This window comes from Camellia sinensis, chromosome 12 (assembly GCF_055761805.1).
Source record: "Camellia sinensis isolate YWXY chromosome 12, ASM5576180v1, whole genome shotgun sequence".
Lineage (NCBI taxonomy): Eukaryota > Viridiplantae > Streptophyta > Magnoliopsida > Ericales > Theaceae > Camellia > Camellia sinensis.
Window position 1 is genome coordinate 29,628,616 of NC_138972.1, and position 12,394 is coordinate 29,641,009.

Here is a 12,394-nt window from a genome sequence, read left to right on the forward strand (position 1 = left end):
TTCTTTATACATCAATTTAACTCCTCAGATTTCTTAACAGCATATATATATATATATATACACAAAATACACACACCTACAATCTCTCCATCAATGAATTAAATAACAATATTATTAGGATAAAGAACAAAGAAAGAAGAGAAGAAAACCTAGGAGGCCACACAGCACAACACACCCCAAGCTCTCCTTCTTGGCTACAACAATAATCTTGATGATTGAAAAACCCCTCTCTTTCCTTCATAAACCCACGGCTGCTAGGGCTGCTAGTGTTGTGGAAAATAATTATAACAAGAGTTAGGGTTTGTGTTTATTTTATTTTATACTAGTGGTGGGCACACTTAGGTCAAATAGATAGATAAATATACAAAATACATATATAAGTTACATGCAACTCAAATGGTAAGAGCCTAACTTATTAATTTTGTGGTCTAGAGTTCAAGTCACACCCTCTTCTCCATTTTTTTTTTAATAATAAATCTTGCTTCTAAATCAATGACTTTCACCATAAATTTATTTTAGGTTTAAAATTAATTAAAAGATCCGCCAATAATATTTAATTTGCACTTAAAGATTCATAATAAAATATTTGAGATTTGTAAAATTATTATTATATAATTATTTACTTGATTTGTATATTCGGGTTCTCACACATAACATACAAACACATATACACATTAGATCACATTGCTTAATCGGATCATTCTTTTCTTGATTAATTTCTTTGTGTTCAATTCTTACTTAATAAGTCAATCATGAGGCTTATTTCATGCCTAAGGATGCTTGGAAGGAAGAGAGGATGCAAATATAGACATAATGTAACTTTTCAAAATATGCTGAAACAAGACATTTTGCTCGAGCACATTATTGGTCGCTCGAGCAGACCACATGTCTGCAAAAGTACTGGATGGTTGATGGTCGCTCGAGCCAATGTGCAAAATAAACTCAGGTCACTCGAGCCATGTGCAATGGTTTGCAAAAATACTAGAAGCCCTTATTGTGTGCTCGAGCGGTGACTTCATCGCTTGAGCGATTAAGCCGAATTCAGGGTTTTCAAAACATGAAGAAAAATGCGCCAAACTCAATTCTAAAGCAAAAACTCTTGCATGACTTGTCAAAACACTTAGAAACTCCTTGAAAAACATGAACATGTACCCAATTGAAGTCAACAACTCAAAACTCCATGAATTCTTCCACATTGAAACTCAAATCCTCATGCATGTAGAAACTCCATGAATTCTTCAAAACTCCATGAAGTCAACAACTTAAAACTCCATGAATTCTTCAACAATGAAACTCAAATCCTCATGCGTGTAGAAACCATTTTCAAATTCTTCTTCCACAACTCTCAAATTATGAAATTAAGCTTTAAAGCAATGTGAATCATGGATGCATGTATGATACAACTCTCAATTCAAACAATGGTAACAAAATTATGCTAAAAAATGATGAAGCTTTTCATGTTGATGCATGCATGTATATCTTAACTTCAAATTCATCATCCTAAGCTCAATTCTTGTGTCTAAACTCATAATCTTCTTGAATTCACATACTTGGTGACATTAATTCATAAATTAAGAGTTAAACACATACCTAAAGTCTTCCATTGCACTAATTCTAGAAAAAACTTGAGTTCCTCTTCACAATTCTTCAATTTCCTTGCAAAACTTTAAGATCAAGCCTTCTCTCTCTAAAATTGAGCTCTCTCTCTCTCTCTCTCTCTCTCTCTCTCTCTCTTTCTCTCTCTCTAAAATGTATCTCGGTTGAATTTTGAGCCCTCAAATGAATGACTCAACTCATCTCTTCATATATATAGGTTTGATTAACTTAAGATGCTAATTAAGGATTAACTTAGCTAATTAAGGCTTAAGTTAATTAATCAAAACTTAATTTTTCTGAATTGAATCAATTTTTGATCAAACTTACCAATAGGCTCTAAAAATTATGTCATCCTAATTAAACTGAACAATTTTGGTTTCTGAAGTCATTAAAACCTTCAATTTTAGATTTAAAGCAGCGATCACAACAGATAATTCATCAATGAACAGATATGAGTACAAATACACATCAACCACACAATTAACATTCAAAATTAAATAAATAAAAGTATAATACGTGATGGGGTTGTCACAGGCACAGTCAGACTTAAACCATTGTCTTCATGCCGTGCACTTGCCACTACCGTTGTTGTTTGGTCGCCACCACTATTCACCAATCGCTACTATTGTTACTGATCTATAATCTACCGTCATTGATCTAAACAACACCACTTTCCTTTGTCGTTGTCAACGTCGCACACTTCTCACCGTAATCTTCTTCCTTTGTTGCCATCACTAGTGACCTTTAGATCTAGTCATTTCCAACTCTGATCTTTACCAGTGACTTCAAATTTGGCCATTTTTAGACATCAATTTGATCATGACATAGTTGTCGAAGCTCCTACCAATGAGACTGAGTCTCTCTCTCTTTCTCTCTCTCTCTATATATATATATGTGTGTGTGTGTGTGTGTGTACATATTGATGGATCTCCATCAATCTGTTTGTAAAGATTTGTTATTTGTAAAATCTGGTTATTAATGAATAAATTTACAATGATAAATTTATCAATCTCTTTTTTTTTTCTTTTTTTCTTTCGGGGGAGGGGGGGTGTTTAAGTATATTGGTGTGTATCTGTGAATAAATAAGTGAGTGAGTGTGTATTCTATGTGTGTGAATGTAAGAGTGAGAGGTAGTGATTTTATTAAGTGTCTGAAAAAAAGTGTTGGGTGTTTATATATCATTGATATTTACTTGCTCCTTCCTTTTTCTTGTCACCACTGGATCTGAGGATGTGATGGGATTAGTGATGTAGTGGAGAATGATGTTGTTTTGCTTGAAAAAATGGTTGGATAATTGTAAAAAATCATTGCTAGAAAAAATCACCGGAGATTCGCTGATGGTCAGAGTTGGCAGCCGGTGAATGAAGCTGGCGGTCGAACATGGTCGCTAGTGATTGGACATGGTTACTGGAGGAGGGGTGGACTTATTGCAGTATTTATAGTTGAGAATGAAGAAGGAGAGGGCATCTTGAGTTTATTAATAGGTTAAAAAAAGAGCAGGACTTATAGGTGAATAAATCTGGTCAATAAGACCGTCCCATTAGTGTTCTCATTCATATAACCAATTTTTTTTGGTCTACTGGCTCTATGGAGAATATTATTTATTTATTTATTTATTATTTTTTTGTGGCCAGTTGACCAAGTGGATTGTTAATGGCCTAAAGATTTGATTGGGGTATTGGGGCTTCTCAATGTTTGGGGTGATTCTATTTACACCCAAATAGTAATTTAGTACATCCAATTCAAATTTCAAAAAATATAGTTCCTATAATATCCTAGGGTGATTCTATTTACACACTACTAATACTCTTAGTACACATCATTATTTAGTACACACACAAAATAATATTTAGGGTTTCACACCTTAACTTTCCATTACTAACCCTATACTAACACACCACTAACTATTTGAATACACACAATTACACACACCAAAAACTCTTCATCTTCACCACTATATACAACAAAAAGCCCACATCTTCAAAACAGAGACCATCTTCATCGGTCTTGATCTTCATTGCTGGCAGAGGTTTCATTTGGCCTCCATCTTCACTGATGTTGATCTCCATAGTTGGTGTTGAACTCTCGTCGTGTCTTGTCTTGTCGTCTCGTCTCGTCGTTTCAAATTGCCGATGAAATGTTTTATTCGGCCTCCATCTTCGCTAGTGCTGACCTTCATTGTTGGTGTTGAACTCTCATCTCTCGTTGTCATTTCAAATTGCCATTTTCACCCTTGATTCATGAGTATATGTTAATGGTGAAGATGAAGAAACATGAGCGTACCTCTTTAGTAACAAATTCACTTTTGTAGTCAATAACACAATCAGTCTTAACATTGCTACATTGAGTGGGTACATAATTATGTAAAAAATTTAACAAATTCATCAAATTAGTCATGTGTTAGAAAATACAAAGTTAAGCAAACTTAATGTGTTCAAAAATTTATATTTGAACAACGAATAAAAGTTTAATTTATTTTAACCGAACTAACTTAAAATGTTCAATTTTTTACGTATGAAAATTTAATATGTGGTCAATCTTAATAATTTAAACAAAATTGTTTTGTTCAAATATATATAATCGAACATTATGTAAAAGTTCAACTCTGGTTATCTGAACACAACGAACAAACTCATCTTCCCAACATACGAACGAGATAAATAAAAAACCAAAAAACTAAGTCATGAACTAGCTTTTTTAATGTTCAAATTAACGTTTTCAATATTTATATCGGAACTAACCATCTCAGTGTCACCCATGGTGTGCAAATCTTCAAAAATAATTGATTTCAATGTTCTTAAACCCTAAATCTTCAAAAGCAATAATGTTTTGAGTTTGAAAAATAAGTATTATGGAGTAGATAATGAAGTGAGTTAATTGATAATGAATGATATCATGAGTGTATGTTAATGGTAATGATGATGAAGAAATATTTGTTAAAACCCTAAACCCTATAGGTATGATGGTGTGTATAGAGTATTTTGTATTTTTAAATATGGAATTTTTGAATGGGTAGAATACACTCCATGTTGTCCTTAATGGTCGTTTCATTAAAGGATATTATTAGAATATAAATTTAATCTACTAATGGTATGTACTGAGAGTATTCGTAGTGTGTAAATAGAATTAGCTTATACCCTAATGTAAATTTACTAATAAGAACAATACACATTAAATCTTAAAATAATATTTTTTTTTTCACATGGTACCACCAAATCACTTATACGTATTTTTCATATTCAACTCTCTTCATCTTCTTCTTCAAGTTTCAATTATTTTCTCTTCATCTTCTTCCTTACTCTAAAACTCCAATCCACCCCACCAAAACTCACCATTATCATTAACATCATTATTATATAGATATTTTACTTTTATCGTTTTGTGTGATTGTATTTAGGACTTTGAAGTTGATGAAATTTCACAAGAATATCTTGCTTTCCATCTAGATTCAGATCCTCTCTCCAAGTTTTTTGTCTAGAGATCATATGGAGCTTTAATAAGAAGATGACACCTCGTCAATGAGGAAATCCTGTAGATGTGATAAAGACACACAAGCAATAAGGGTTTTTGAATGGAGACGACGTTTTGGAACTTACCCTTACATATGGCAAATTTTCCATCACCATTGCTACATCTCTGTTATGTTCTTCATCCGTCTCAGCCATAGTTACGAACAACCAAAAAGAAGGAATCCAAATGTCAGTTATGTATGTGTACGAATCTACCAAATCATCACAATTTTGAGATACCCAAAAGAGTTTTGAAAGGGTTTTTCAAAGTGACATAATTTAGGTTTTTTGATTTATTTATTATTTAGATGTATCTTAAAGGGTAATTTAAGATATTGAGAGTAAATTATAACCCTAAATAATTTATACTAAGAAATTGGGCATACTTAATGATTGATTGGGTGCAAATAGAATCTCGGCTCTATCCAAAGCCCAATTGGAGAACAGTGGACGGTCCATCTAATATTATTAGGTTTTGTTTGATTAGTATGATTAATAGTGAGGGAATTAACAATTTATTAAATTAGTGAAACATTGATTATTTGCTAGATTACTAGGATAAATAATTTCCTTTTGTCTTCATTTGTTTTGCATAAATAGTTTTGCATAAATATGGAAATATATAACTGATCGTATGTGACAATATCAGGGGATATAATAACAAAGAAATATAGGGTCCTGCTAAGGTTTCACATCCAATAATAAATAAAAATACATTAGAGTTTATATATTACAGACAACATTGCCCTAATTTTACAAATTATAAGTAAAGTAAACATGGAATAGAAACACTGACATCAGCCCATGCTTGCCTCAACTTCCTGAGCTCTTTTACAAAATCCTCCTTGCTAATGAATCCTTCTGAATCTGATATTGAACGTCATGCCAAAAGCCGTGAGCTGCAAAGCCCAATAAGAATACCCAACCCCTACTTTCTAAACCTCTTGATAATATGAACAAGTACAGATATGACAATAATAACAAGTAAGGATAAACATGAATGCACATGATGATATTATGCAGTGAAAGCATTAATCAAGCAAAAATATTTTATCCATCAGATGACATGATGACAACAATAATAATAATAATCACATCGTGAAAGCATTCAAAAGTATAGTCACAATTCTTATCAATTCCAATTCTTATATTATTCAGTCAATTAAGTTAGTTCTACGCAATTCTCCCATGGAATGTCATTCTTGCCCAACCACTAACACTAATCACGGGCAATTCTGACTCCCCCTTCGTTTAAAAAAAATACCAATGCATCGCTTATCGCATAATAACCCATGTGCCGCTTACAGCACAACTACCAAGGATGCCCACACACCTTGGTTACATACTCGAGTGCTGACATCATGGTCTACCCCAAGGGAACGGTCTTCCAAGGATACTCTCTCCAAGGCCGACTCTAGATAATTTATGGCCTAAAGCAATAATTAAAATTGTGGACTTTTATATAATATTTGTTTTAATAAAAATTTTATTTAAAGTTTATTTTTCTAACTTTTTGAGATGCAAAAATATTAATTAAATCTTTATATTCAAGTTTTGCTAACAAATCTTTTCAATTGATAATCTAGCTAATCCATAGAATTTTCGTCTAAATTTTTTGTTATATTTTTATTAGTTGTAATGAATTTATCAAGAGCTCCTTTTTAAGATTGAATAAGATTTTTTTATTTTTCTTAAGTTTTTGATATTCAGAATTATATTTTCTGTAACACCCCACCAATTATCATGTACATAGAACAGTTAAAATATACTTTCTACACATATACCCACAGTACAATTCCATTCAAATGTTTCTCTTTCTCATTGACCTACAGATTTTACATATAAAACAATTCCAATAATACATCTCCCTGTTCAATGAGTTAGAGAAAATCATAAAACAATTACATTGCCCTTCTAGTTTACTAGTTACATTAGGACATTAATACAAAATTACAAAGCTCAAAATAAAAGTAGAAAATGAGTTTCATCATTTCATTACAACATTAAGTTTCACAAAAGGTTAGGCTTTTTTAACAAAAAGGAAAAGAAATATCTTTATCTTCTTTTTCTTCATAAACGGGTTTGGGGCTCTTCATTATCTGAAATGTTAGTAAAAAAAGAAAAGAAAAATAGGAATGAACAATTTTACCTAGTAGAGAATAACTTTAACCGAGTATATAGACAGTTGATTTAAATATCCATGACCTTTATATGTATGCCCAATGTTCATTGGCATTATAAGTTTTATTCAACAAAATACAATTCACAATCAACCTCCACACTTTTTCCATCTTCACGCGAATGGCATGTGGACGCCTCAAACCTTTCCACGGTTGTCGTCCTCACATGAATCGGCTAGTGGACGCCTTACAACATTCCCACATTCGCCACCCTCACGTGGATCGGGCAAGTGGGCACCTTAAACACAACCCCATGAGGGGGCACCTCAAACACATTTCATAACATTTACATTTTCACACAACAACCACAATCACAAGGATTCCTAAATTTAAACCATCAATCATCAACCTCATCAATTTCATGAACAATCCCTTAGGGTTCATATGAAAATTTGGGATTTTTTCACGCCAATGTTTCCTTTCTTTGATTCAAGCACATTTGTAAAGACACAGACATGCATCTAATTAATTAGTCATCTGATTTCATTGTTATGTGCTACTTGATTATGTGTTGTTGTGAAATTGCATGTCTAATGGTATGAATTAGAAGGATTTGAACTTATATCTGTTGATTGTAGAAAAACTTGTTGGAATTACAACTTTAAACGGAAAATTAAAGGTCTTAAAGGCGCCAAAAACCAAAACTAAGTACATAGTTATGATCGACATGATTTTTAGGACTTAATGAGAAGTTTTGTAAAAATTTGATTCAAAATGAATTAATTGGATTTAATTCAATATTGTATATATATGAGCCTTAGTGGTAGATTTAGTTTAACAAAAATATCTTTTGGAGAGAGACAGAGAGAATTCTAGAGGCCTCAAGAAGGAAAGAAGAGAAAGAAGAAGATCAAGGAAAAAGTAGAAGCAAATCTCCATAGATCAACCTTCTAAGGTAAGAATTCCTTGCTAATTTCATGAGATTAGAGTTTTTCCACTTATCATCTTAAAAGATTGAAGCCTTGAATGAATGATTCATGGTTATTTAAGAGTTTGAAGACAAGTCTAGGGTTGAACACCTATGTGAACATAAAAGAGCGGAATTGTTTGTGGAAAATTAGCTCAAGAACATTGCATACATGGCATTCTTCATGTTCAATCACTTGTTTCTTGCATGGATTTTGGAATGAGAAGGAACTTCCAAGAATTTGTAGGTTTGGAATTCAAATGTGCATGTACTATGATTTGACACATCAAATCAAGGTTTTGATCCTTTACATGAAACATTGAGTTTTGATTTGAAATTATGATTTTGTTCGTGTAAGATATATTTAATTCAACATGTTTTTAAGAGTCTTGGGCCTTGATTTTCATGAAATTGAAGCTGATTTTGCAAGGAGGAAGTTCTAAATTTCAGTAGATTTTCGGATTGGTTTTACACCCAGACCGCTTGAACGGCCTGGGCCACCGCACGAGCGGCCGGGCCTCTTTTGCTCAAAGTTGCATTCTGCTTTACTACCGCTAGTGCAGCCTGTAGGGCAATTTTTCTAGTTTCGTTTTCCTTCCATTTTTCTATCTTCCGGGCCTTCATTTGTATGGTTTTCATGTGTAATACACATCCATATGCATAGCATGAACATGAAGGAAATTAAAGAAGAAATAGAAACAATTTAACGAATTGGTTTAAGAACCAATTGCATAAATTGAATATGTTATGACATGTTATGCTTGGATATGTTTCTGCAGATTAAGTTGTTAAGGTGGACCATCCGACCAAGCACTGTGAGTAACATTACTGTAAAGATATGTTTATATGAAATATATTTTAAATGCTATTTGATAAGTTATGTTTTTCTAAAATGGTATTTTGTAAATGTGAACAAATATTTGGTTTTGAATCTACTGTGGCATCCAAGGAATGGTCCCAAGTCATGGGGGACAACATGTTAATACGGGTCCATGACAAATAAGTGATTACAAGATCTCTTAGCCACGTGATAATGTGGTGATGTGTTTAATCGGTATCCAGAACCGATTACTCTAGTCGGAAGACGATATGTTCTATTCTATTGGATGTACCACTATTATGTTCTGATATGAAAATGATTATGATATAATTTGTGTTATGATTAAGAAATGTATGAAATTCACTCGCTAACCTCTTTACTTTAACGTTATTCACCGGGCTATAGCCCACTGTTTGTATATATATGTATAGGTGAGCGTCCTGGAGATCAAGCCTAGAAGGGGTCTTTTAGCTGGGCCACCCGTTGAAGCCCTACTGAGTTTTTGGTGCCTCCAAGTTGGGACTAGGTCCAGAAGACCATTGTATAGTTTGTGATCATATTTTTGGGCTTTTGTTATATGTATATATGTACATGAACGATATTTTTGTATCTGATATTACGTATGTATTGTATAGTCAGTAAATTAACGTTTATATACATATGAATTTGTGCATATAGTTACACAGCTCAATGGAATATTTGTTGTCTTTATGCTATAAGCTTCCGCTAGCCCCGATTATTTTGATTTATACAGGAAGACTTTTGGTAATCTCGGATTATTGGCCGGTTGCAACGCTAAACCTATAGGGGCGGGTTTAGATCGGGACAACATTTATTTCCTATTATAGTTGAAAGCATAATCCACCATCAATTTCTCAAATAAATACCTTATTGCACAAACCCACCCATATATATATATATATCACTCATCTCTATAATACTATACATCACAAGATTCGCACTTATTTAGATCAAAATATAAATATGCAAGGCTAAAGACATTTCTAACTCAAAGTTGTGGATGGAGAGATGAAGATCCATGTAATGAACTTCCAAAATAAAGCAATCTAATCCGTTCAAAACGTAGCCTTTGGCGAGGGTAATAACTTTGATGTAGACACAAGGATAGATTCTTGCTATTGATAGATGAAATCTAGAGTTTTAAGGTTAGGGTTTTCGAAAAAGGCGAGAACAGAGAGAGAAAATATGGAAAAGTGTGTCAAAAATGTATTTGGATCGAGTTTTAAATCTACTATCCCAACATGACTGCTCGAGCAAAACTTCCACCTCTCGAGTGAAGTACCAAAATGCAAAGGGACCGATCGAGAGAACTTTCCACCGCTCGAACAGTAAATGCAAGGTCTCAGAAGTTTTGCAGAGCTATAGTGAAAACATTAAAAGCTCATATTTCACGCTCGAGCGACAATTCCTTCGCTCGAGCGGTCTCGTCTGCAAACCTGCGAGATACTGGGAGCTACAAATCTCCGCTCGAGTGACCAAATGACCATTCGAGCGGTCACCCAAAAACAGCGGTTACAACCTACCCCTCTTAAAGAATTTCATCCTTGAAATTTGCATAGTTCCTGCCAAACGATTCTAACAATTTCCAACAAGATTGATAGCACTTTAATAATAATCTCAACCTCATTACTTCTAAAATCAAAGAAAAAGGAAAGTTAACTTCAAACACATACATGGAAATTTAGAGTTCTTTCATTCACATCCCTTTTCAATCACCCATACAATGATTTACAAACAAGAAGTTCATGTGACAGAAAACAAATCCGGGTATTTCTCACGAACTTCATCCTTTCACTCCCAAGTAGCCTCGGCCATTCCGTGGTGGTGCCATAATACTTTCACTAAAGGTATGATTTTGGCGCTCAAAACTTGTTCTCGAGTCTCCAAAATTTTTATTGGTCTTTCTTCGTAAGAAGCATTCTCGTCCAGTCCAAAACGTGGGAAGGATCAAGTTCATACTTGCGAAGCATAGAAACATGAAACACATTACGCACTCCAGATAATTGCGGGGGCAACACAAGGCAATAAGCCACTTCTCCCACCCGTTTTATAATATCAAAGGGGCCAATGAACCTTGGTGACAACTTGCTGCTTTGCCTAAATCTCATTAAACCCTTTATAGGTGATATCTTTAAGAATACGTGATCGCCTAAATCAAAAGAGAGGGGTCTTCTTCTTCGGTCTGCATAGCTCTTTTATCGACTTTGAGCCGTAACTAACTGTTTTCGAATGAGAGCTATTTTCTTAGTGGTTTCATGAACTAACTCCGATCCAAGCATAGCTGAATCTTCCACCTTGGTCCAACACACTGGTGACCTACATGGTCGCCCATACAAAGCTTCAAAAGGGGCCATTCCGATACTAGCTTGATGGTTATTATTGTAAGTGAATTCCACTTAAGGTAGGCATCTTTCCCAAGAACCTTTAAAATCTAGCACACAAGCTCTCAACATATCTTCTAAGATTTGGATAGTGTGGTCGGATTATCGATTAGTTTGCGGTAGTACGTAGTGCTAAAAGTTAACTGTGCGGCCATAATAGTTTGTAGGCTCTGCCACAAACATGCGGTGAAACGATGGTCTCGATTTGAGAAAATACTCATAGGAACTCCATGAAGCCGATCAATCTCTTTGACAACATAAAGTTCTGCCAAATAATCAACAGAGTCCCCTATATACATAGTAAAAAAATGAGGTAACTTAGTTAATCGATCCACTACCGCCCAAACCGCATCATTACCCCTTTGTGTTCTAGGGAGGCCCAAAACAAAATCCTTACTAATATGTTCCCACTTCCATTCTGCGATAGGCAAGGGTTGTAATGAACCGGTGGACCATTGGTGTTTTGCCTTGACTTGCTGACAAGTTAGACATTTGGACATGAATGATGCTATATCTTGCTTCATACCTCTCCACCAAAATTGTCGACCAAGATCATGGTACATTTTTGTACCCCTTGGATGTACTACAAGGCAAGAGTGGTGAAATTCTCAAAGTACTTCTTCTCTATATGACTCAGGTACAATGACATAGTCTAGATACTGGACATTAGAATCAGAATCTATACTCAAACCCTTTTCCTTCTTACCTTGCGTAATCTTCTCCTTGATTGTTTTTACTTCCAAGTCACCTTGTTGTGCCTCCGTAACTCGAGTTACAAGTGTCAGTTGTGCAAGGAAAGAAAACAAAGTAGCATGCTCAGAAGATTTGCCAAGATACAAATTAAATTCACTCAAATCACCCAACATTTCCCATTCCCTAATTACAAGACTGGCCAGGGTATTCATGGATATTCTACTCGAGGCATCGGCTACCACGTTGGCTTTTCCGGGATGGAAGTGTAATTCGAAATCATAGTCTTC

General features: G+C 34.3%; 1 long non-coding RNA gene across 1 annotated transcript; it reads left to right on the plus strand.

Moving 5' to 3' along the window:
- Window positions 1-687: 687 nt before the first annotated feature.
- LOC145804424 (uncharacterized) lies at window positions 688-9,667 on the plus strand. Its single transcript, XR_014346120.1, has 2 exons — window positions 688-8,180; window positions 8,972-9,667. It is a non-coding gene; the product is annotated as an uncharacterized LOC145804424 (long non-coding RNA).
- The last annotated feature ends 2,727 nt before the right edge of the window (window positions 9,668-12,394 follow it).